The following is a 27,146-nucleotide window of genomic DNA, read 5'->3' on the forward strand; positions in this document are numbered from 1 at the left end:
TACATTATTGATTATTACGGCAAGCATAACCATTATAGTCACGTGAAATTAGCATTACACAATCTGCACTTTTTTTTTATTAAACTACTCCTAAAAAGTATCTCTATTGTATGTTAGAACTCAGAATCTGTTATGAAAGTAAATATTTTCTATGTAATAACTGATAATTAATTAATGCTATCATGTATATGTAATAGTTGTTTAAAAACTGCATATTTATGTTTGAACTACACAATTGAGAGTAGTAAAATTTAAAGATTAGTACGAAGTTGATGGACAGTATTTATGATGTGTGGACACAATCGTTTTCCTTGGCAGCAGATTGTGGGTTTATGGGCCCATGATTAAGAGGGACCGCGCCATTCGCTCCGTGATTAACCAAACCTTTATTTGTACTTTTAGAGGGACAAAATGTGGTAGACTATAAGCTATCTATTGGACCATTTACCATTCCCATTATAAGTCAAGTCATTCAGTTTTCCAAAGTTTCATTTTAAAAAATATATAAAATGATAATTACATTACAAATTGGGAAATGAAAAGAGAATATAGTATGAGGGCCTACCAAAATTCATATCAATATCATTAGATTGTAAACCTAGTTTGATTGCCGAGAAAATATCTTTAAAAGATCATTTGTCTTTGTTTTATAAAAGTCACTTTAATTATTGATAGTTAATCAATTATTTTAGGGTTTTTTTTCATTTAATTTTGTTGACATGATTTCTTTATTTTTAGCCAAAAGTGACTTTTTGAGGGTAATTGGATTGACTCTTTTTTTTAAGTGGCTTATTGTAACGACCTATTATTGTCGTTATGGATAAGTCAATGGAAAAGAAATTTGGGCAAGAAAATTTTTGAGTAGTAACTTAGAAATTTCAAGACTAGGTCAGATTTGGATAAAATCTGAGTCATGTGAGGTCTAGGATAATCTGGTGATGGACTAGGATTATTTTTGGTTCCTTGATTATTTGAGATGATAACAAGACATTAAGGAGCCCGTACAACTTTACGAAATCGAATTTGGACAAGTAGAACTCCTGGAATTGATCTTGGCATGAACTGGTTGTTTTAGAATGTCAAGGTTTGAGTTTGTGTTGTGAAATGAGGAGTAATCCCGCAATGGCGAGGGTTGCGATAGCAGGCCAGCAACGAATTTTATCAGGAAAAAGTCTCAAAAATATTATTATTTCTGCAATTTCATTTTGGGAGAGCTAAGGGCGACTTAGGGCTGTTTCTTTTCAATTTTCCACCAATTTTTTCGGTAAAGGTAAGTTATTCATTCCTCTAACGTGTAATTGATTCTTAGACCTTAGAATCTATAGGAATTCACTTGTGGGAAGGTTTTGGCCTCAAATTAATGGTGGAAAAAGCCCTAATTAGGGGAAATAATCATGAAATCGGTCAAGGGTTAAGATTTTGATAATACGGATAAATTAGGCCTTTGTTCATTGATTATATGTATTCTTTGTTTGTTTTAGACCAAGAACGAGCCAAAGCATTAGAAAAAAAGAAAAGCTCCAGTTCATTAAAGTTTTTAAGATTTGTTTCGAGGTAATTGATGGTTGTGTTTTTCTGTTTGAGTTATATGTGCTTGTTAACTAGTTCACTAATATTGCATTCACAATATATGATTAGGAGAAAATAAAGAACATGAATTGAAATGACATATTGTGATCAAATTGAATGCATGAATGTAATACTTGGTTGTGCAAGTATGTGTGCCTATTCATTGTGGTAGTAAATGTGATGTGTGAATTCATGTTGGATTGGGTACCACGCCGATACATTTGGATCGGGTACCATGCAGGTATAATAGGATCAGATGCTGCACCAGTACATAATTGGATCGGGTACCATGTCAGTACGCTAAATATTGAGACGGGTATCATGCCGGTATATATTTTGGGTATGAGTTCCATAAAAAAATCGTTGTTGAATATTGAAATGTGATTGAGCATGTTTACCTGTATAATGATTTAAGAGTTGACATAACTATGTTATGATTATCTATTTTGTTGTCTTATCATACTGTGGTTTCTTGTGTATATTTCATTTACTGAAAATGGTCATGTGATTCTACAAGTACGCTGTGGTTTTGTCTTGATACTGCACTTGCTCTTTTTTTGTTGAGTACAATGCATCTTCAGACGACTGTTGAGAGACATTAGTTAGGAGATCGCTGACCGAAGAATTCAAGGGTGAATCAGTTCTTTCAGGCTGCCATGGATTCATCTTGGTTCTTAATAGACCTTTTCAGACTTTTATTTTTCATTTATTATTTTCGGAGTTGCATCCCCTTACTCTATACCTTTAGTAGAGTTTGATACAATGACTTTCAGGTTTTAGGAAGTTAACTCTCGCATTATTTTGGTAAATTTCCTAAGTTTATGGGAACTCAGTTTTTAAACTATATTTAATTCATTTTTACTCGTTAAATGCATGTTTGGGTTAATAGTTGTGCTCTAGTTTGGTCAGTTTTGATTATTTCACCGGAGGGTTAGTGTGGGTGTCACTCATGGTGGGTCGGGATCGTAAAAAAAATTGATATCAGAGTGCTAGATTCGTTGATCTCGTTGTACCAAAATGAGTCCAGTAGAGTCTTGCGGATAATATGGAGACTTTTGTACTTTTTCTTGAGAGGCTAAACGACTTTAGGAAATTTCTAAATCTTTTTATTCCTTCGTGCTATGACTTCAATTTGTATCTAGCGATCCAAATCAATATCTAATCTCTTTTACTCTTTTTTCCATAGATGGTTAACAAGCGATGCAAGAGTATAAGAACAGTACCTCCAACAGATGAGCCAGTAACGAAGCCAACAGTGAGATGATGTGGAAAAAGCATAAGTAGAGGCAGAAGAAGGGACATAAGTAGAGGCCGAAGAAGAGCAACACCTGCCAAAGGTGAATCTCAAGCTGAGAACGTACCAAGGGAAGAGGCCCATCCCGCACTCCAGACTAAGGTGGAAAAGAATATGAAGATTGAGTTTGATAAGGATGCAAAACCAAAGGAGGGAGCATAGGCTGGGATTATACAATTTCCCCTTTTGGATCAAGGGATGGTTCAGCAGGTACTAATTTTTCTGTAGGTTGGAATGTTTTAGAGCCACTCCCATGGTGCAAGTTTCCCAAGTTCCAACCACTCATCCTGTTGCTGCTACAGTCCCCATAATGGATGAACGTTAGATATTGATGCCTTTTTCCATCCACTTTTGAGCCCAGTGATGACTGGCACTGAGCACGAGATATTGACTAAGTTCTTGAAGCTAAAGTCTCAATGTTTCATGGTTCTAAGAATGAAGATTCTTATGAATTCCTCTTGTATTTTTATGAGAGGCTTCACAAGTTGGATATTGTGCATCAGCATGGGGTTGAGTTCGTGACTTTCCAGCTTCAAGGTAAGACAAAGAAGTGGTGGAGAGCCTTTGTGGAATGTCAATTGTTAATCTTGCCACCACTCACTTGGACCCAGTTCTATACCTTATTTTTAGAGAAGCATATGCCCCAGACGTTGAGAGATCGAAAGAAAGAAAAGTTAATAGATCTTGAGATATGTAGCATAACTGTAGTCGCTTATGAGGCTAAGTTCCATACTTTGTCTCTATATCCTACGCAGTTGGTAAGCACCGAGGAAGAGAGGATTCAGTTGTTCATAAATGGTTTAAATCATGACTTATAGATATTTTCTATTAACATGACATCTACAGGTAAGAGTACAATGAAGTGACTGATTTTGTGAAGAAAGTGAAAGGAATTCGACGAAATAGGCAGGCCAAGGCTTTAGCGAAGAAGTCCAAGAATGTAGGTAACTATAGTGGTTCCAACTCTAGGGGTTCAAGTCGACAAACATTTGCATCCTGACTGATCCAGTCAACCAAGCCTACATCTTGGGTGGTTACTCAAGGACTCCACATCAAAATTCTACTCAGGGCAGTCAGGGAGTTTCATACTCGTCAGCCAGCAGGTCGTCCTTTGATCGTAATTATTTTAATTATGGAGAAATAGGGCATATAAGGAGAGACTGCCCTCACCCCCGTATGATTGATCCAATATAGCAGAAGACTAGGACAATGGTATAGGCTAGCTGAGGTAATAATGGAAAAAAATATCTACAAAGTAGACAAGAAGGAAATCAGAGAGGTCGTGAAGGCCTGGGAAATAGTAATGCAAGTAGAAGAGTAGTGCATCTAGGTGAGAGGTTGCCGTCGGGATGACATGGCATAATTTTATGCTTTTCTAAGCTAACAGAGGCTAAGGCGTCTGATGCAGTGATCACATACACTATTCTTATTTGTGACCAGATGACTACTGTTTTGTTTAATTCAAGTTCTACCTACTCTTATGTGTCAGTTCAATTTGCCTTAGATTTTGAATTGATCTGTGATATACTTGATGCCTCTATCCATGTTTCTGCTCCTATTGGAGAGTTTGTCATAGTCACCCATGTGTACCGTGCTTGTTCTGTTTAGACTTGGGTAGATCTGGTTATTTTGGATATGGTTGATTTCTATGTGATCTTAGGTATGACTAGGTTGTCCTCCTATTATGATGTGATTAACTATAATTGTAATACTGTGACTCTAGCAATTTTGAAGAAGGAAAGGTTAGATTGGGATGGAGTATACAAGCCTAAGCCAGTCGAGATCATTGATCTTGGGCGCATTTATAAGCCCATGCACTATGTTTGGCCATTGTTGTGTGACATTCTGAGAAGTAATTGAAGTCAAATGACGTGTTTTGGATGAATATCAAGCAAGTGTGAAATAAGGTATGAGTTCCAACATATGCAGGAATTTTTCAAAGCAAAAGGCAGGAAAAATGGTCCTGGCGCTATAGTAGCGCGATGCGCCACTACAGCGCCAAAACCTGCACAGACTTTAGTGGCGCGACGCGCCAGGATGCAAACTACTGAGGCATGTTTTGGGCGCGATAGTGGCGCGATGCGCCATTGCAGCGCCAAGCGAAAGTCTTCAGAAATACTCTGGGGCGCGATAGTGGCGCGATGCCCCACTGCAGCGCTAAGCGAAATTCTTCAGAAATTCTCTGGGCGCGATAGTGGCGCGATGCCCCACTGCAGCGCCATCAACTTTCCAATTATTTATTATTCTGCCCTTTAATAATTGAAAGGAGAGAGAACACTTTAAATAGTGGGGTGTGCTAGGGCAAGAGACCAGACGTTTTTGGAGGCAGAAAAAGAAGAGAAGAAAGACGAAAGAAGAAGAGAAGCACAAAAACATCTTAGGTTCTTTTCTTACCTTAGTGTATTTTAATGTATTTGGAATTGATTCCTTGTTGTTGTTATTTACATATGAGTAGCTAAACACCCAAATTCCGGGGCTATAGCTACGAAACATGATTTAATAACATTTAAACTTGGTGGAAGATGGGTTGTTGATTCTAATTACTCTTCCATTCTTGTGATTATGATTTTGATGTTTGGCCAGCATTAAGATATATATGTTGTTTATCTTGAATTCGGAAGAGGACAGGTAGATAGAACAAAGAAGGGAAGGAATGTGTTCATACTAACATACGTTAGCATGATTAGTAGATAGGATGCTTGTGACACATACCTATTTACCACATTTGGTTATGATAAAGGATGATAGTTAAATGTATTTTTATTATTTCATACCTATCACCGCTCAATGATGTAGTTAGGTTGGCAATGAAGATAGGCAATTATAGGTCGGAAAACCATAATTGGATTATTAACCCTTTTTATCAGTAGTTAAATAACCCATCGGAAACTAAGATTGAATGATAGTAAACTTGATTTCACGTTATGCTATAGCCCTGGAATCTCTTAAAGCCCGAGTAATATACATAATTTTTGCATTGTCTTCACTTCGAGAAAGTGTTTATACTTCCGAAAATTAGTAACAAACAATCTCAACCTCATTGCATAACTATAATTAGTGGAGGTATTTGAAAGAAACTGTTTGCCTTATCAAGGTCCCTGTGGGTTCGATATCTGGCTTGAAAGAGCCGCTTTACTACTTGAGAGACTACGTACACTTGCGTGTGCAATTGTAGCCACAACAAGTTTTTGGCGCCGCTGCCGGGGACCTTAGAAATTAGGCAAATTGACTTTCTATGTTGATTATGCTAGCTTTAACAACTTGGTCTTAGCTGTGAATTTTCGCAGGTAACTTAAACATTACACTGGACAGAGACAAAGAGCTTGTAGATCTGTTATCCGAGCCTAAACGATTCTTTCAGCGGAAGAGGCGAACAGTGGCTTCGCAAAACTTATTACATAAACTAAATCTGGCGGAAAATTATGATTTAGAAGGAGAGGTCTTGCCAGAGGAGCTCCCTGCAGCCATGGCAGCCAGGATCGTACGTGATGTGGTAGTCCCACTCACTGCAAATATCACCTCCAGCATTCAGAAACCGCCAGCTGGAGGGAGATTTGAATTAAAACAGAATATGGTGCAATTGTTGCACTCTAATGGACAGTTCACGGGATTGCCTCATGAAGACCCTCAAGTTCACATCCAAAAGTTTTTGGAGATCAGCGACACTTACACGCCAATTGGGGTATCTCCTGATTATGTGAGACTAACATTGTTTCCTTTTTCTTTGATAGGAGAAGCCAAGAGGTGGTTGAAGTCGTAACCACCAAATTCAATCACTTCGTGGAATGATTTGGCCCGCAAGTTTCTTATAAGGTTCTTCCCTTCGGGGAAGACGGCTAAGTTTAGGGCTGAAATTTTGAGCTTCAAGCAAAAGTTATGAGAAAATTTGTACCAATCTTGGGACAGATTTAAATCATTACTCATTAGTTGCCCTCATCATTATCAGGCTAACGAAGTTTTGGTCCATACCTTCATAGAAGGGTTGGAGCCTAACACCAAAATTCTTCTTGATTCAGCTGTAGGTGGGCAAGCCTTGGAGAAAACATATGATGAGTTATACACATTGTTAAATCGCATATCCCAAGGAAATCCGGAGTGGAATGGAGGAAATGCTCGATCTGTCACCCAAAAACAAGAAGGCATGTTAGAGGTTGATGCAGTAACTGCATTGACAGCACAAATTGCAGCAATGCAAAATATGATGACAACACATTTCAACACACTAGCAAAAGGACAGCAGCAAGCTTCAGTGAGCATGGTTCAACAACAACATATGTGGTGCGAAGTATGTGGAAGCAGTAAGCATGTGGCCGAACATTATGGAGCAAATCCAGAATCAATAAATTTTGTAGGTAATGCACCTAAGGGTGTTGGTAACCAAAACTATGGAAATACTTACAACCCAAATTGGAGAAACCATCCTAACTTCTCATGGAGTGGAAATCAACAAAATCATCATCATGGTCCAACTCAATACAGACCACAGGGAAGTGGACACCAATACAATAATCCTAGTCAAGGATACAATGCTCAAAGTCAAATTGATCAAGCATCAACAAAATCGGGAAGCATGAGTGTGGAGGACATGTTGAAACAAATCATGACAGACCAAGCCAAGCTAGCTTCCGATGTCCGACAAAATCAACTGGCTACCCAAAATTTAGAGAAACAGCTTGGGCAATTAGCAAGTGCACATAGTTCTCGCCAACAAGGGGGCTTACCAGGTAACACTGACCCCAATCCCAAACAGGTGAATGTCGTGACTACTCGCAGTGGTCGCCCACTCACTGAATTGGCTCCCAAAGCAAAATTGGCAGAGGAAAAAGGCAAAGAGCAAGTCGGGCAAGAAGGTGAACCTAGCGGGTCAAAAGAAATAGAGGAACCAAAGACAAAACCTCCTCCTCCATTTCCTCAAAATTTTAAAAAGAAGAAAGAAGAGGAGTGTTTTGCAAAGTTTATAGATTTGTTGAAACAGGTGCAAATTAATTTGCCTTTGATTGATGTTTTACAGGGAATCCCAAAGTATGCTAAATTCGTCAAGGATATCGTGGCCAATAAAAGCAAGTTGGCTGAATTTGCAACTGTGGCACTTACTGAAGAGTGTAGTTCAAGAATCTTGAACAAAAGCAAGCTTCCAGCCAAACTAAAAGATCCAGGTAGTTTCACGGTGCAGGTAACCATCGGTAAATATAGTAATGCAAGAGGTCTCTGTGATCTGGGTGCTAGTATCAACTTAATGCCTAGATCCATGCTTAAGAAATTAGGCCTGGGAGAACTTAAAGCAACAACTATTTTGCTACAGTTGGCTGATCATTCTGTAGCTAGACCTGATGGTATCATTGAAGATGTTTTGGTACAAGTAGGATCCCTCATCTTTCCTGTTGATTTTGTTGTTTTAGATTTTGAGCCGGACCTCGATGTTCCTTTTATCTTAGGACTCCCGTTCTTAGCAATAGGCGGGGCACTAATTGATGTGGCTACAGGTAGATTGACTATGAGAGCACATGATAAAGTGGAAGTGTTCGATGTATATCATGCACTGAAATTGTCTGCAATTTATGAGGAGCTGTCTGCTGTAACCATCATTGACGAGGAAATATCAGCTCAATGTACTACCTTAAATAACCCATTGGCGAAAGTCGTAATGGGTCAAGATATTGCAGAGGACATGGAAGCTAAAGAGCTAGCAAGTGTACTCAATATGCCAAATATTAGCATGTGGAAGAAGAATGTAGAACCCTTAAACAGAGAATTGGGTCCTTCACCCAAGCCTTCTCTCGAGGAAGCCCCTAAATTGGAGTTAAAAAAACTGCCAGCACATCTCAGGTATGTTTTTCTTGGAATAAATAACATTTTACCTATAATCCTTTCATCTGCTTTGTCTGAGGCACAGGTCCTAGCAGCACTGGAGGTACTAAAGAGGCATTAAAAGGCCATTGGGTGGCAAATGGCTGATCTTCATGGCATCAGCCCCGCTTTATGCATGCACAGAATTTTCATGGAAGAAGGACATAAGGCTAGTGCACAACCACAACGCCGGTTGAACCCCATCATGAAAGAGGTTATAAAGAAATAGATAATTAAATGGCTAGATGCAGGCATAATATACCCAATTTCTGACAGTAAGTGGGTAATCCTAGTTCAGTGTGTACCAAAGAAAGGGGGAATGACTGTGATAACCAATGAAAAAAACGAGCTAATACCTACAAGGACAGTGACTGGGTGGCGCATATGCATGGACTACAGAAAGTTGAATGATGCAACAAGAAAAGATCACTACCCTGTGCCGTTCATTGACCAAATGCTTGATAGGTTAGCAGGCCAAGAATACTACTGTTTCTTAGATGGATATTCAGGTTACAATCAAATCACCATTGCACCAGAGGATCAAGAAAAGACAACATTCACATGCCCTTACGGAACTTACGCATTCAAGCGTATGCCGTTTGGCCTTTGCAATGCTCCTGCCACTTTTCAGAGGTGTATGATTGCAATATTTCATGATATGGTGGAAGATTTTGTAGAGGTTTTCATGGATGACTTTTCAGTTTTCGGAGAGTCTTTTGATCTTTGCTTGAAAAATCTAGAGAAAGTACTTGCAAGGTGTGAAGAAACAAACCTTGTCTTAAACTGGGAGAATTGTCATTTCTTGGTAAAAGAGGGTATTGTGTTGGGACATAAAGTGTCAAAAGATGGGTTGGAAGTGGACAAAGCAAAATTGAAATGATTGAGAAACTTCCGCCACCAATCTCAGTAAAAGGAGTTTGAAGTTTTTTAGGTCATGCCGGATTCTACCGGCGTTTCATCAAAGATTTTTCCAAGATAGCCAAACCAATGTGTGGGTTGCTTGAAAAAGAGGTAAAATATGTTTTTGATGATGAATGTTTGCAGGCATTTGAACTCTTGAAGAAAAAGCTGATTGAAGCCCCTATCCTACTAGCTCCTAACTGGGAGCTACCTTTTGTGCTGATGTGTGACGCAAGCGATACAACAGTGGGTGCAGTTCTGGGACAAAGGAAGGAGAAAATTTTTCATTCCATTTATTATGCAAGCAAAACTCTTGATTCTGCTCAGGCAAATTACACGGTCACGGAGAAAGAAATGCTGGCGTTGGTCTATGCGTGTGATAAATTCTGCTCTTACTTGGTAGGTACAAAAGTGATTGTTTTTAATGACCATGCAGCTCTTAGGTACCTATTCAAAAAGAAGGATGCCAAGCCAAGGCTCATCAGATGGATTCTGTTGTTACAAGAATTCGATATTGAAATCAAAGATAGGAGGGGATGCGAAAATCAAATAGCAGACCATCTATCAAGATTAGAGGGTTCGCCCCATGTGGCTGAGCAGGAGCCGATAAAGGAGGAATTTTCGGATGAGCAACTACTGGAAATAGAGGTACAATATCTCCCATGGTACGCAGATATCGTGAACTACCTTGTTAGTGGAGTGTTCCCTCCTGATGCTACCTCACAACAAAAGAAGAAGCTTATGCATGATGCTTGCCTCTATATATGGGACGAGCCTTATTTATTCAAGCGAGGTGTTGATAGAATGGTGAGGAGATGTGTGCCAGAAGCATAGGTACACCACGTATTGGTTGCATGCCACTCATCACCATATGGCGGCCATCATGGAGGAGAGCGCACTGCACATAAGGTACTTCAATCGGGTTTCTTTTGGCCTACGTTGTTTAAGGACGCTGCAGGTTATGTGAAAAACTGTGACCAATGTCAAAGAACGGGCACCATATCACGAAGACATGAAATGCCTTTGAACAACATTCTAGAGGTTGAAATCTTCGATGTATGGGGAATGGACTTCATGGGTCCTTTTCCTCCCTCATGTGGAAATCAATATATATTAGTGGCAGTGGATTACGTGTCCAAATGGGTTGAAGCCATGGACCTTCCTACAAATGATTCGAAAATGGTGAGCAAGTTTGTGAAAAAGCACATCTTCACTCGATTTGGCACTCCCAGGGCAATTATCAGTGATGGAGGGTCACACTTCATAAATCAAACAGTAAAGAATCTCTTGGCTAAGTATGGGGTGAGGCATAAAGGTTCTACAGCATATCATCCTCAAACCAGTGGGCAAGTGGAGGTATCCAACAGAGAGGTAAAACAGATATTACAAAAGACTGTGAATGCGCAAAGGAAAGATTGGTCGGAAAAATTAGATAAAGCTCTTTGGGCATACCGAACAGCATACAAAACACCCATTAGAACCTCCCCATACCAAATGGTATTCGGTAAGGCGTGTCACCTACCAGTGGAGTTAGAACATCAAGCTTACTGGCAATCAAGAAGCTTAATTTGAATCCAGAGCTAGCAGGACGGAAGAGGTTGAATCAATTGCACGAGATGGAAGAGTTTAGGCTCCATGCTTATGAAAATGCTAAGCTCTACAAGGAGAAAACAAAGCGATGGCATGACAAGCACATCATCACCCGCACTTTTGAACCTGGGCAAAAGGTACTCCTCTTCAATTCTAGACTCAATCTCTTCCCTGGAAAATTGCGATCCAAATGGAGTGGACCTTTTGAGGTGGTGCGTACAACGTCACATGGAGCTGTGGAATTGTGGAATACAATGAAAACGTCTACATTCTTGGTAAATGGACAAAGAGTAAAAAATTACTTTAGTGAAGATGTTAACCGGGAAGAGGAAGCCATTGAACTGGAAAATGAGTGAGGCAACAGCTGGGTCGTGCCACGATGGAAAATAAGGCGCTGCACGGGAGGCAACCCGTGATGTGTATCGTAACTTAGGACTTATAGTTTGTAATTTTATTTTTCTTTAAAAATAGAGTTTGATGTTGCGATTATATGTATATATATATATTTTTCGTTGAGCCACGACCAAAAATAAGGCGCTAGGTGGGAGGCAACCCACCCAGTTGTTTATATAATTACAAAAATTTCATGTGCAGAACAACAGGTAGCAGTGTAGAACAAGCTGGAGTTTGGAGAAGCATTGGCTCTTGGCGCTACACTGGCGTGATGCGCCACTACAGCGCCAAAACCTGCACAGATTCTAGTGGCGCGACACGCCAGGAGGCAAGCTACTGAGACATGTTTTGGGCGCGATAGTGGCGCGATGCGCCACTGCAGCGCTAAGTGAAAGTCTTCAGAAATACTCTGGGCGCGATAGTGGCGCGATGCGCCACTACAGCGCCACAAGCAGGGTCGGGCCAAAAGCCTAAATATCAGGTTTAAAACAGACCAAAACCCCCAAAACCCTCCATTCCCTCAATTGCCTCCATTATCTCCTCCATTAGCTGACCCTAAAACTCCTAAAACCCTTCCCTCTTCAACTTCCCCTCTAATTTCTAAAACTCCCAAAACTTTCCCCCTTCCACTTCCACTCTAATCTCTACTATAAATCACCTTCCTTCACACACATATTCTACCACAGAACATTCACCTCACCAAATCATCCCTAAATCTCCTTTCTCTCCTCTTTGAACTTTTCCAAACAACCACATTACCAAGCATCCGATTTTGATTCTTTTTTGTTTCTCTACCAAATTACCCTTCTCCTTTTTAATGACATTCAAAGGAAAACAAGTGGCCCAAGGAGTTGGCAACAAGAGGTCCCAAAAAATTGGGACTTCTTCAACCACTGGACAAACAAGCTCAGGGATACCACCGCGTCGATTTGGTAGACAAGCAGTGGAGCAGTATGGATTAGATTGGTTTGACTCCCAGAAAGAAGCTAAATACATGGGAGATGAATATGTGAATGAAGGAAAGCTATAGACGGAGTTCCCCCGAGTTCACAAGATGGTCTACAATCTGGGTCTTTAATTCATTTTTGAAGACCAAGGTGAGTGCAATTTAACTCTTGTCCGTGAATTTTATGCAAATTGGAACACTGATCAGTCAAGTACCAATAAGGTAGAGGTTTGGGGTAAAGTTATCCGTTTTTCAACTAGAAGTTTGAATGAGTTTTTGGGGACACCACATTGTGATTTTAATGAATTTATAGATATGAAAGAACAACCACCATACAGAGATATTCGTCATACTCTTTGTGGTACTAACTCCGTTGCCCGATGGGAGAGGGGAAAAGACACCGGTAGGCACAGTACGCTGCATTATTCACATTTGAATAGTGAAGCCAAGGTGTGGTTGAAAATCGTGTGCAGTGTCTTGTTGCCATGTAATCATGTGTCAGAAGTGACTAGAGAAAGGGTTGTCCTAGTTTACCGATTGATGAAGGGGTTGCAGGTAAATGTCGGGTCGGTGATCCATCGCAATATGCTGAAATTCAGAAACAATAAGAGGTGGCGTTTCTGTTATGGAAGCATAATAACCCGAATGTTGAGGGCTCAAGGAGTTGAGGAAGAAAGTCACGATCTAAGTGCACCAAGGGTGCCGTATTTGATTTGTAAGGTGGTTGACGTTACCAAAACAAGAAGTCATGATGCAGCACAGGGACAAATGTTATCGGCTGTAGAACGACAAGCTCGCGACAAAAGTTGTATGGGTCGCATGTTTGGAATGGCAGAATTACAATTGCGTACTGGTGGACATCCGACAACGGCTGAAGAGATGACAGAATTGGCAGAGCGCTATCCTCTGACGGATAGTGCTATGCATATGTGCAGGGTAGGGCCAGATTTTCAAGAGCCTCTGGATGATGATGAACCCACCATGGAAGAGGTGGGAGAAGACGAAGAAGATGAAGAACCAAAGGATACGGCTACCACTGCTCTTATGGTGGTAGATAACACAGCCATCATAATTGGAGGAGATGATGACTGAGCTATGCAGGGAGTTCTTTCTTTCACTCTTAAAACTATGCATTGTTATAGAGCACTGGGGACGGTGCTTTGTTTAGGTGTGGGGTGAGAGTATGAGAATTGATTATTGTACCTTTGTAGAAACTTTACTTTAGTGCATTTTAGTGCATTTTTCATTTTGGGTTTCTTGGTAGTTGTTTTCGGTTCTTTAGCCAAGGATAGTCCCTTTTGAACCGTACAAAAAACAAAAAAAAGTCTGACTAGGTTATGCATGTGAGGGAAGGGATGTTATGAAATAAAATGACTAGTTTAAGACACTTAAATTCTTGTATTTGACTCAGGTGATGCATGCTTTCATATGATTGTGTAGTTGGCATTCAATAGTTATCATCCTTAAATTGTACATGTGCTATGTGGGAGTGGGGATTGTATGTATTCAGTGCAGTCATATCGAGAGCTAGAACTTGCCCGGGGTGCATGCGAAACAAAATAAAGATTGTTTAGTTTAGGAAAGAAACTAGGCATTTCTTAAATAGCCTTGGTTATTTTCCCTTGCTTTATACTAAACCCAAGCTTTCAATACTCTCTTATTCCGAGCCTCACTTTGTGAAGAAAAAAAAATGGTGAAAAGGGTGATGTATTGAAGTGTTTAAGAAAGGTACCAAATACTGATTCTTACCGTCCCACTAGATTAAATCACAACTTATGAAGATCTATGCAATCCTAAAACTATTGCATTCTTGTATTGATAGAGCAAAACACGGAAGGCAAGCCTATGGAAATCCTTTTGTAGCACATGAAATCGTTTGAGTGAGTGAGATGCACATGTTAAATTGTAAGGATTTGATAATCTATAGAATGTCCAATTAAATGATGTATATGAGTTTGCTGTATTATAGAGTCAATTCTTGAGTTTATGAGGTGTTGAACTAATTAAGATGATTGAACATGTGTAGCCAGGTGCTTAAGGTATATCTGAGACAGATTGCCTTATGTTCATGCTAGGATCAACGTCTACGCTCAATTCAGGTGTTTGTTCGAGGACGAACAAAATTCTAAGTGGGGGGTGGTGATCTTGGGCACATTTATAAGCCCATGCACTATGTTTGGCCATTGTTGTGTGGCAATCTGAGAAGTAATTGAAGTCAAATGACGTGTTTTGGATGAATATCAAGCAAGTGTGAAATAAGGTATGAGTTCCAATATATGCAGGAATTTTTCAAAGCAAAAGGCAGGAAAAATGGTCCTGGCGCTATAGTAACGCGATGCGCCACTACAGCGCCAAAACCTGCACAGACTTTAGTGGCGCGACGCGCCAGGATGCAAACTACTGAGGCATGTTTTGGGCACGATAGTGGCGTGATGCGCCATTGCAGCGCCAAGCGAAAGTCTTCAGAAATACTCTGGGGCGCGATAGTGGCGCGATGCCCCACTGCAGCGCCAAGCGAAATTCTTCAGAAATTCTCTGGGCGCGATAGTGGCGCGATGCCCCACTGCAGCGCCATCAACTTTCTAATTATTTATTATTCTGCCCTTCAATAATTGAAAGGAGAGAGAACACTTTAAATAGTGGGGTGTGCTAGGGCAAGAGACCAGACGTTTTTGGAGGCAGAAAAAGAAGAGAAGAAAGACGAAAGAAGAAGAGAAGCACAAAAACATCTTAGGTTCTTTTCTTACCTTAGTGTATTTTAATGTATTTGGAATTGATTCCTTGTTGTTGTTATTTACATATGAGTAGCTAAACACCCAAATTCTGGGGCTATAGCTACGAAACATGATTTAATAGCATTTAAACTTGGTGGAAGATGGGTTGTTAATTCTAATTACTCTTCCATTCTTGTGATTATGATTTTGATGTTTGGCCAGCATTAAGATATATATGTTGTTTATCTTGAATTCGGAAGAGGACAGGTAGATAGAACAAAGAAGGGAAGGAATGTGTTCATACTAACATATGTTAGCATGATTAGTAGATAGGATGCTTGTGACACATACCTATTTACCACATTTGGTTATGATAAAGGATGATAGTTAAATGTATTTTTATTATTTCATACCTATCACCGCTCAATGATGTAGTTAGGTTGGCAATGAAGATAGGCAATTATAGGTCGGAAAACCATAATTGGATTATTAACCCTTTTTATCAGTAGTTAAATAACCCATCGGAAACTAAGATTGAATGATAGTAAACTTGATTTCACGTTATGCTATAGCCCTGGAATCTCTTAAAGCCCGAGTAATATACATAATTTTTGCATTGTCTTCACTTCGAGAAAGTATTTATACTTCTGAAAATTAGTAACAAACAATCTCAACCTCATTGCATAACTATAATTAGTAGAGGCATTTGAAAGAAACTGGTTGCCTTATCAAGGTCCCTGTGGGTTCGATATCTGGCTTAAAAGAGTCGCTTTACTACTTGAGAGACTACGTACACTTGCGTGTGCAATTGTAGCCACAACAATCATATTCTTTGTTCGAGCTAGAAAGCTAATGGGGCAGGATTGTTTGGCATATGTAACACCCCTCAAAAATTTTCCCTAAGATTCAGACCCTTCTTGTATTAGGGTAGGGTCGAACTCGAGTATTGTGGAGCATTTGCATGAGTTAATACGAGTCTTTGAGAAATTGAGCAGCGTTAGAGGTAATGTGGGGTCATGAAGGACCCCTAGGACCAAATCAAATCCAAAAGATTCGTCGTGGCTAAGTTTGAGGAGGAGTTCGCATAAGGGGTTGACTTCTAACGACCCTATCTTTTGAAGGACAACAATTTGGGTGGACTACGACCTATTAAATTAAAGGTCATCGAGTCTTCTTTCCAACGCTACCAAGAATGTAAATTTTGGAGTTTGGAGTCAAAAGATATGACGATTCTAAGACGAACTAGCACGGTAGAAATTTTAGGCCTGGGTCGCAACTGCTGGGAATCTGGGCTTGGCGCCGCAGTGGCGCGACGCGCCACTATCGCGCCACAAAACAACCTCAGTAGTTTGGTCCCTGGCGCGGCGTGCCACTACGAGGTGTGTAGGCTTTTTCAAGCCAATTTTCCCAAAACCCTGAAATTTGGCTGGGTACTGTAAAGGCGCGATGCGCCACTGTCGCGCCACAAAACAGCCTCAGTAGTTTGGTATCTGGCGCGATGCGCCACTATTGGTGTTTTACCCCATTTTAACTCGAGGTCAAACGGTGTACAGCATGTTGATGATTCCTAAATTATTTAATTTTAAGGAGTCGCCACCTAATTATTTTTAAGGTAAATTAGGATACCTAAATAATTGACAAATTTAATGCTAAAAATGATCTCCGATTAGTGGTCTACTTAGCTTATGAGATTCTAGATAAGGGTTCTAGTTATCCTAAAGGGAATGGGTTAGGCATCCTTCAAGATTCGTTAAAAACGATTACCGGCCAAACTTAGGTTTAGATTAAAACTATAAAAAGTTGTTCAAAAGTTTTGAAAATGAAGCTTAGTAATTACATGGAAAAAGATTTTTTGAACTTGAAATTATTAGGCAAATATTGCTTATTGCATGAAATAAGTGCGTGTTTAAATGCGGTATTTTTACTAATAATTTAGCCTTAAATAAAAATATAGGTTTCTTTTATTATGATGACCCATTTTAATTAAAAGTTCACAAATCTAAATATCTATATAATGTTAGCTATTGCATTAGTGAGAACATATTCACATTATAAAAGCAAATTTAACATGTAATGATAATAATAATAATAATAATAATAATAATAGTAATAATAATACTAATGATAGTAATAATAACAACAACAATCATAATAACAATAATGCAACAATAACAATAACAATAATAATAGCCATAATAATAATAACAATGATAATAATAATAATAAAGTATAATAATAATAATAACGGTAGTAAAAAAAATATAATAATAATACGATAAATAATAATAATAATAATAATATGATAAATAATATATATAATATGATAAATAATAATAATAATAACAGTAAATAACAACAACAATAATAATGAATACAACAATGATAATAATAATAATAATAACGATAATAATAATAATAATATGATAAATAATAATAATAATGACAGTAAATAACAACAACAATAATAATAAATACGATAATGATGATAATAATAATAATGATAATAATAATAATAATAATAATAATGATTATAAAAATAATACCATAATAATAATAACAATAATAATAATAATAGCCATAAAAATAACAATGATAATAATAATAATAATAAAATATAATAATAACAATACTAATAGAAATAAAATATACTAATAATAAAAATAGTAAAATAAAAATATATATGCTACTACTACTACTAATAATAATAATAATAATAATGATAATAAAATATACTAATAATAATTATGATAATAATAATAACGAAAATAATAATAATAATAATACTAACAGTAAAAAATAAAAAAATACTATTATAACTACTAATAATATTAATAACGAAAATAACAATACTAATAATAACACAATAATAATAATAGTAGTAGTAATATTAATAATAATAGCAGTAAACAAAATGTACTAATAATAATGATAATAATAATTACGAAAATATTAATAATAGTAATAATAATAATAATAATAATAATAATAATGCTAACAATAAATAAAATACTACTACTAATAATAATAATAATAAAAACGGTAATAATAAAAATATATACTACTACTACTAATAATAATAATAATAATTACGAAAATAATAATAACAATAACAATAATAATAATAATAATAATAATAATAATAATAATAATAACAGAAAAATAAACATACTATTGCTTCTATTAATAATATTAATAATGAAAATAATAATATTAATATGAATAATGAAAATAATAATAATAATAATAATAATAATAATAATAATAATAATAATAATAATAATAATAGTAATACTAACAGAAAAATAAACATACAACTACTTCTATTAATAATATTGATAGCGAAAATAATAATAATAATAGTAATAACAGAAAATAAAATATACTACTACTAATAATAGCAATAATAATTAAAATAATAATAATAACGACAATAATAATAATAATAACAATAGTAAAAGTAATAATAAGGATATCGGCTCCATGTGAGGGAATGAAGATTACATTGAAACTCTATTTTTGCTCCCGAAGTGTTCATGCAAACAAAAAGAGAGTGACGAAATTAGGAGGCTAGCATTTTTAGGATAATATTGAAGCATAATGACAACGAAAAAAAAACGAAGGAACATGAAGTAAATATTACCTGTTGCAGGGCAGTGAACGGGGATGATTTGGTCATGAATCTACCCTCATTTTTTAAGTAATTCAAGTGCAAGTTCAGAAAGAAGATTCGAGAATTTTTGTAAGATATATTTGAATACGAGTGTAGGAGTTTTTGTCTATGCCAAAAATCTATCCCAATTCCTCCGCTCTGCTTCTCTCCGTTTTCTCTCCTCTCTAGTCCGTGTCCAGCCCCCCTTTGTTCTGTCTGATACCTCTATTTATAGGGAGATGGAGATTAAATAAAAATAAAAATAAAAACGGATGATTAAAATAATGCAGAGTGGGCGAAAATATAAAATAATTCGGAACGACGGAAAAATAATAATTAATACGAAATGGGCGGAATATTTAAATAATGCGGAATGAGCGGATTATTAAAATAATACGGAATGGCGGAAAAATAATAATTAATACGAAATGGGTGGAATATTTAAATAATGCGGAATGAGGGAGAATATTAAAATAATGCGGAATGAGTATTATTATATATATTTTTTGAAATAGATTATGGCGAAAATTATTTGTTTGTTTTATTTATTTCGGACGAATATAATATATATATATATATATATATAATTTTTTTTTGAAGAATTATTTATTTTTTAATATATTTAATAAAATAAATAAATAAAGGGGGACAAGAAAGGTTTGGTGGAATACACGCGTGCCTATATTATATATTATATATTATATACATATATTATATATATATATATGCGGACGAATTTTATTTTATTATTATTTATATTATTATTATATTTTTTTATTTAATTCGGATTAAGTATATATATATTTTATATTATTATTATTATTATTTATTATTATTTTTTTTAAAACAAGGGACAAAGGGGTATGGGAAGGATTGTTATTATATATATATATATTTATTTATTTTTTATTTTTAAAATAATTCGGATGAAATAGGGGGTGCACGCGTGGAAATAAATTAATATACACGTTATTTGATGAATATAAAATTAATACGGGGATATGGGTAGGGGGACAAGCGTGGAATAAAAAATGGTATAGGGATATGGAAGGGGGACAAAGCATGAATATAATAATATATATATTTTATTTATATATTTTTATTTTAAAAAATCGGATGAATTATTTATTATATATATATTTTATTATTATTTTTATTTTAAAAATTTGGATGAGTGTTTATATATGAAAAAATAAAAATAAAAATAAATAAATATAATTGTAAAGTCCATAAATTGAGAAATTATCTTATTATAACAATGTGTAAATTAATTTATGTGCAATATATAGATAGAATGAGATGTAAAATTGGGGGGATGGTATATATATTATTTGCATGATGTAGTGTTCAATAGAAGAATTAAAGCGTTGTTAATATAAAATTAAAACGTTGTCAAAAATAATATAATTAACCTCATTGTAACTAATTATTAATTTACGAAATATTTAATAATAATAAATAAATAATCTTTTTTTATAAGTCAATTTTAAATATTACTAAAAGATAACAACTATATAACCAAAAAATGGATATGCTATGAAGATGACAAAATTATTTACAATACACTTGAAAATATGCATGGTTTATAAAAGTCAATTATTTTAATTTGTTTAAAATTGAAGAAAGCTAGAATTAACTTTAAAAATGTGAATCTATTAATTAAGTCGACCTAATCAACAAAATGTTTAGTTAAAAATAAAAAATCTTTTTGGGATAACTTTCGAATATATAATAAAAATATTAATGTTCAATAATTATTATATATATATATATATATATATATATATATATATATATATACAGAAATTATTTTTAAATAATAATATATATGCATAGTTTTATTATTATTATTTTTTTAATTTTTTTTTTAAAAAAAATTACGTTATGGATGGTCAAAATTGGGTGTCAACAATTGGGTTGCAGGGTTTTTACGCCTAATCGCGCTAGGAGCATTTTAGCCTATTTTTCAGAACATTTAAGAAGGGGCAATTTGGGAATTTGTCCCAAATTATATATGTATCATCCTTGAGCATTTGGGAACATAACTTTCAGCCTATCTCTCTCTCTAAAAGCTCTAGGAGTCTCTCTCTCTCTCTCTCTTCTTCTTCTTCTCCATTTCTAACAAAGATTTATTCCAAGAGCTTAAAGATTCGAGTTTCCATTAAAGACCCAACATCAAGGTTTTTTCCAAGTCTTCACTAAGGTATGTAAGGCTATTCAAAACATGGGTTGAGTCCACCCATTTGCCCTAATCTTGCTTTGAGGTTAGAGGTCCATGAGAATGGAGTTTCTTGGTTTGGTTTATGTTTGAATGAGTTTTGTCTCCTATTAATTTGACTTTATTGGTGTTGATGTTATTGAGCTAAGAAGTTCCTTAAACCTTCATGTTAGTATGAGTTGATGGAGATGACTTGTTATTATGTTTTGTTGATCTCTTTAACCATGTGATTATGTTGCATAAGTCAATTTTCTTGAATGTGCTATTCTACTTGAATTGTTGGGTTAAAACCTTAGAGTTGTGATGAGTCCTAAAGAGAGATTATAAATGCTTATCTAAATGAGGCTTGATTGAGTTGATTGGAGGATAGAATTAACGAGTGGACGAGGTCCTAGATGGGTCTTGCCATTATGCCTTAATTGAGTTGAAATGAGAATAGAGTTGATGAGTTGGCAATGTCCCATATGAAACTAGCCGTGAGGGCTTGTTTGAGATGATTGGAGGGAGTCTTATGAGCATGGAGTCATGGGAGGAGTATCAAGCACCGAAGCGGGTAAGAGTATAGTCCATACTCGAACCCCAAAAACTACGCCGCCAATGTAGGTAGGGATGGAACCGTTAAAGTCGGATGCTTCCCGTGGGATCGAACCCTTAAAATCGGATGTTTCCCATTTTATTGTCTTGAAATAATAGGACTTGACTAATTGATGGTATCCATGATTAGGGAGGCGTTCATGCCCTAGCAAGGTATGGACGGACGTGGCAACAACGTCTGATTGTTGTACTATCACTGGCTCATAGGTGATGGTTGTCGGATAAGAGAAACTCCCATTTAGGTCTTGATAATACTCCAAGTCAGTTGAGTCGAGTGGCTTGTGATTGGTCCCGTCTAAAACATTTCTTGTTAGACTTAGGACACTTGAGTGAGTTGTTATGTATATATATGAGTTGAGATACTGAGTTGATATTGATGTTTTCTTGATGTTTGTTTCATCCAGCCATTTTACATACTTGTACATTCCACGTATTGATGCCATTTGAGACAGGTACCAGAGATCATCAACCGGCGCACCGTTGATTATCCACACACTTCCAGCTACTTGGTGAGTCCTCCTAGTTTCCAGAGAATCTTGAGCTCCCTGTATAGTTTCATTTTGTCTCTTTATTTTGATTATTGGTAGCCATGGGCTTGTTATTGGCACCTCCTAGACTTTGATAAAGGCTTCATAGACTAGAGTGTGGGGAGGTTGGACTGTTATTTTGAGGAGTTCTATTATACTTGTTTTATTGAGTTGATAATGTTTGGCCTTCGGCCCCCATATTGTGAATAGTATGTTATGACTGAACCCTCCTTTGAGTGAATGTGATTAAATGATAGTGTGACTGAATCAGGGGTACCCTCCCAGGGCGTGACAAACATGGTATCAGAGCACAGAGTTCAAGAGTCCTAGAGAGTCTATAAAGCCGTATCTAGTAGAGTCTTGCTTATGGGTGTGTTGTGCACCACACTTATAAGCAGGAGGCTATAGAATATTAGGAATTATTTCCCTTCTTTCATACTCTGAATTCGTGCGATGCAGTTAAACTCTATGAAACTTCCCTTATAATTTGTGCATTTATACATTGCAGATAATGCCTCCAAAATGTACTGCTAGCCAGAGGAATGACGATAATGCAGGGATGCCCCAGTCTGAGGTGCGCCTGGTAAGGGCTAGAGGCCGACCTGCGAGGTATGCGGAGGCGCCTCAAGTGCCCGCTACCCCGCCTGCACCCACATCAGAGGCAGAATTTTGTGGGGCGATTGCAATGCTCACACAATTAATGGCTGCCCAAAATGGTAACCAGAGTTTGCCGACTCTTAGCTCTAGTTCCCAAGAGTTGTCTGTTGCCACTAGAATTAGAGACTTTCTGAGTATGAATCCGCCAGCATTCACGGGTTCTAAGGTTGATGAAGACCCCTAAAACTTTATTGATGAAATGTGGAAAATTCTGAAAGCTATGCATGCTACGGGAATTGAGGGGGTTGAGTTGGTGTCTTATCAACTCAAGGATGTGGCAAACATCTGGTATAACCAATGGGAGCAAGGTAGGGGTGAGGATGCTGAACCTGCTAGGTGGGATGAATTTGAGGGAGCCTTTCTTGACCACTTCTTTCCCCGAGAATTAAGGAAAGTGAAAGTGGAGGAATTTTTGAATCTGAAACAAGAGGGTATGACAGTTAATGAGTATGGCTTGAAGTTCATCCAGCTATCCAAGTATGCTCCAGAAATGATCCCAGATATGAGGTCAAAGATGAGGAAGTTCCTCTCCAGATTAGGGAGGCATATGAAGAGGGAATGCAAAGCAGCATTGTTGATCTCGAATATGGATATTTCCAGATTAATGGTATATGCTCGACAGGTGGAGGATGAGAAGAGAAAAGACAGAGAGGAGCATCTAAGCAAGAAGGTCAAATCAGTGGGCCATGAGAATGAACAGAGGCAAAACAAGGGCAACAGGTCCTTCTTCCAGAAGAGGCCTTCCAACTATGCCTCATCCACCGCTAGTGCACCTATGCCGCAAACAGGTATGATCGGCAGGGACAGAGTCGCCAAAATCTCAGACCCCAGGGTTCTCAATCCTAGGCCAGCGTAAGTCAAGGCTCGAGAGGAAAGCCACCATGTGGCAAGTGTGGTAGGCTCCACTTGGGAGAATGTAGAGCGGGAATGGTTAGTTGTTATAAATACGGCTAAATGGACCATTTCCAGAGGGAGTGGACAATAGGGGGAAATAGAGTCCAGCATTCTGCCACCACACCGCCGGCTAGAGGTAATCAGAGGGACACTACTTCAGGTATGAGTGGAGGTACAAACCGCCTATATGCCATGGGTAGTCATCAAGATCAGGAGAACTCTCCAAACTTCGTAACGGGTATGATATGAGTCTCTTCTCTTGATTGTTATGTATTGATGGATCCGGGTGCCACCCTATCTTTTGTGACTCCTTATGTGGCTAGTAAATTTAATAAAGTTACTGAATATCTTTGTGAGCCTTTTGCGTAGCTACTCCTATCGGTGATCCTGTCTTAGCTGAGAAAGTCTATAGAGATTGCACTGTGTCAATCTATTACAGAGACACCTTAGCCGACTTAATTGAGTTGGACATGGTCGATTTTGATGTGTTCCTTGGCATGGATTGCCTTTATATCTGTTATGCCTATATTAATTGTAGAACTCGAATTGTTAAGTTCAAATTCCCGAACGAAGCTGTTATGGAGTGGAAGGGTAGTCCTGTTATGCCTAAGGGTAAGTTTATTTCTTACCTTAGGGCCAGGAAGCTAATCTCAAAAGGGTGTATCTATCACATTGTCCGAGTGAAAGATGACAATATTGAGCCCCTATCTATTGAATCGGTCCCGATTGTTAATGGGTTTCTCGACGTCTTTCCCGAAGATCTGCCTAGAGTCCCTCCTGATAGGGAGATCGACTTTGAGATTGATGTTCTTTCTGATACCGAGCCTATCTCAATCCCTCTATATAGGATGGCTCCGACTGAGTTGAAAGAGTTGAAGGAGCAGTTGAATGACTTATTAGATAAGGGATTCATTAGGCCGAGCGTCTCACCATGAGGTGCTCCCGTCCTAAATGTGCGAAAGAAAGATGGGTCCCTTAGAATATGCATCGATTACAAGAATCTAAACAAGGTCACCATAAAGAATAAGTACCCTCTCCCCAGAATAGATGACTTATTCGACCAATTTCAGGGTGCCACTTGTTTTTCAAAGATAGACCTGAGATCCGGCTACCATCAGTTAAAGGTGAGGGAGTGTGATATTCTGAAGACCATTTTTCGGACTCGTTATGGCCACTTTGAATTTTTGGTCATGTCCTTTGGATTGACTAATGCCCCCGCAGCTTTTATGGATCTCATGAACTGAGTGTTTAAACCATATCTTGATATGTTTGTGATTGTATTCATAAATGATATTCTGGTCTACTCCAAGAATGAAGAGGAGCACACCCATTATCTTAGAGTCGTCTTACAAACTTTGAGAGAGCAAGTATTGTATGCAAAGTTCTCCAAATGTGAATTTTGGCTTGCATCAGTGGCTTTTTTAGGCCACATCGTATCTGGAGATGGTATTCAGATTGACGGTCAGAAGATTAAATCTGTGAAGAATTGGCCCAGACCCATATCCCCAACAGAGATAAGGAGCTTCTTGGGTTTGACCGGCTATTATCGAAGGTTTGTAGAGTGATTCTCATCCATATCATCACCATTGACTAAGATGACCCAAAAGAAGGCTAAGTTTCAATGGTCTGATGCTTGTGAGGAGAGTTTCCAGAAACTAAAGGCCAAGATAACCACTGCTCCTGTCCTAACCTTGCCCGATGGAACAGAGGGCTTTATGGTCTACTGTGATGCATCCAAAATTGGTTTGGGTTGTGTGTTGATGCAAAGGGGGAAGGTGATAGCCTATGCTTCAAGACAGCTTAAGGTTCATAAGAGGAATTACCCAACTCATGACCTTGAGCTGGCAGTTGTGGTATTTGCGCTTAAAATCTGGCGCCACTACTTGTATAGAGTGCATGTTGATGTATTCACCAATCACAAGAGCTTACAATATGTTTTCAGCCAGAAGGAACTCAAACTGAGGCAAAGGAGATGGCTCGAGCTACTCAAGGACTACGACATGAGCATCCTCTACCATCCAGGTAAAGCTAATGTTGTTGCTGATACTCTTAGCAGGTTGTCTATGGGTAGCACTGCCCATATAGAGGAGGGAAGAAGGGAGTTGGTGAAGGAGGTACATAGATTAGCCCGATTAGGAGTTCGACTAGAAGAGAACAATGAAGGCGGAGTAAACATTCGGGATGGGTATACGTCCTCACTCATGGCAGAGGTAAAGGAGAAACAAGATCAGGATCCTGTTCTTCTTCGATTGAAGGAAGTTGTTCACAAACAAGGGGTGATGGTTTACACCAAAGGGGGAGATGGTGTGTTGAGGTACCAAAATAGATTGTGTGTGCTAAATGTCGATGGTATTCGACGAAGGATTATGACTGAAGCGCATAGTTCCAGATACTCTATTCATCCCGGCTCTACAAAAATGTATCACGACTTGAGAGAAGTCTATTGGTGGAGTGAGATGAAGAGAAATATTACGGAATTTGTTTCCAAATGCCTGAACTGCCAACAGGTGAAATTCGAGCATCAAAGGCCATGTGGTTTAGCCCAAAACATAGAGATTCTGGAATGGAAGTGGGAGATGATCAACATGGACTTTATTACAGGGTTGCCGAAGTCCTAGAAGCAACACGATTCCATTTGGTGATTGTGGATAGAATGACAAAATTAGCTCACTTTTTGGCAGTTAAGAGATCGTCAAATTGCATGGAGTCCCCTTGTCCATCATCTCGGACAGAGAAGCTCAATTCACTTCCCAATTCTGGAGATCTTTTCAAAAGGGACTAGGTTCAAAGGTGAACCTTAGTACGGCCTTTCATCCCCAGACGGATGGCCAAGCGGAGCGCACCATTCAGACGTTGGAGGATATGTTGAGAGCTTGTGTGCTTGACTTCAAAGGAAATTGGGACGATCACTTACCTCTCATAGAGTTTGCATATAATAATAGCTATCATGCAAGCATTCAAATGGCTCTTTATGAAGCTTTTTATGGTAGGAGGTGTAGATCACCAATTAGATGGTTTGAGGTTGGTGAAGTCGAGTTGATTGGGCCTGATTTTGTTCACCAAGCCATGGAAAAGGTGAGAGTTATTCAAAATAGGCTAAAGACAGCCCAAAGCCGCCAAAAATCTTACACCGATGTGAGGAGGAGAGACTTGGAGTTTGAGGTGGGTGATTGGGTATACTTGAAAGTGTCACCCATGAAGGGCGTCATGGTTTGGAAAGAAGGGGAAGCTTAGTCCTCGATATATTGGTCCTTACCAGATTTTGAGGCGGATTGGGAGTGTTGCTTATGAGTTGGAGTTACCTTCAGAGCTAGCCTCTATTCATCCGGTATTCCATATTTCGATGTTGAAGAA

General features: G+C 37.8%; 1 pseudogene; it reads left to right on the forward strand.

Moving 5' to 3' along the window:
* The first annotated feature begins 3,279 nt into the window (after positions 1-3,279).
* On the forward strand, positions 3,280-11,933 carry LOC129894614 (uncharacterized; annotated as a pseudogene).
* The last annotated feature ends 15,213 nt before the right edge of the window (positions 11,934-27,146 follow it).

Source organism: Solanum dulcamara, chromosome 7 (assembly GCF_947179165.1).
Source record: "Solanum dulcamara chromosome 7, daSolDulc1.2, whole genome shotgun sequence".
Classification (NCBI taxonomy): Eukaryota; Viridiplantae; Streptophyta; class Magnoliopsida; order Solanales; family Solanaceae; genus Solanum; species Solanum dulcamara.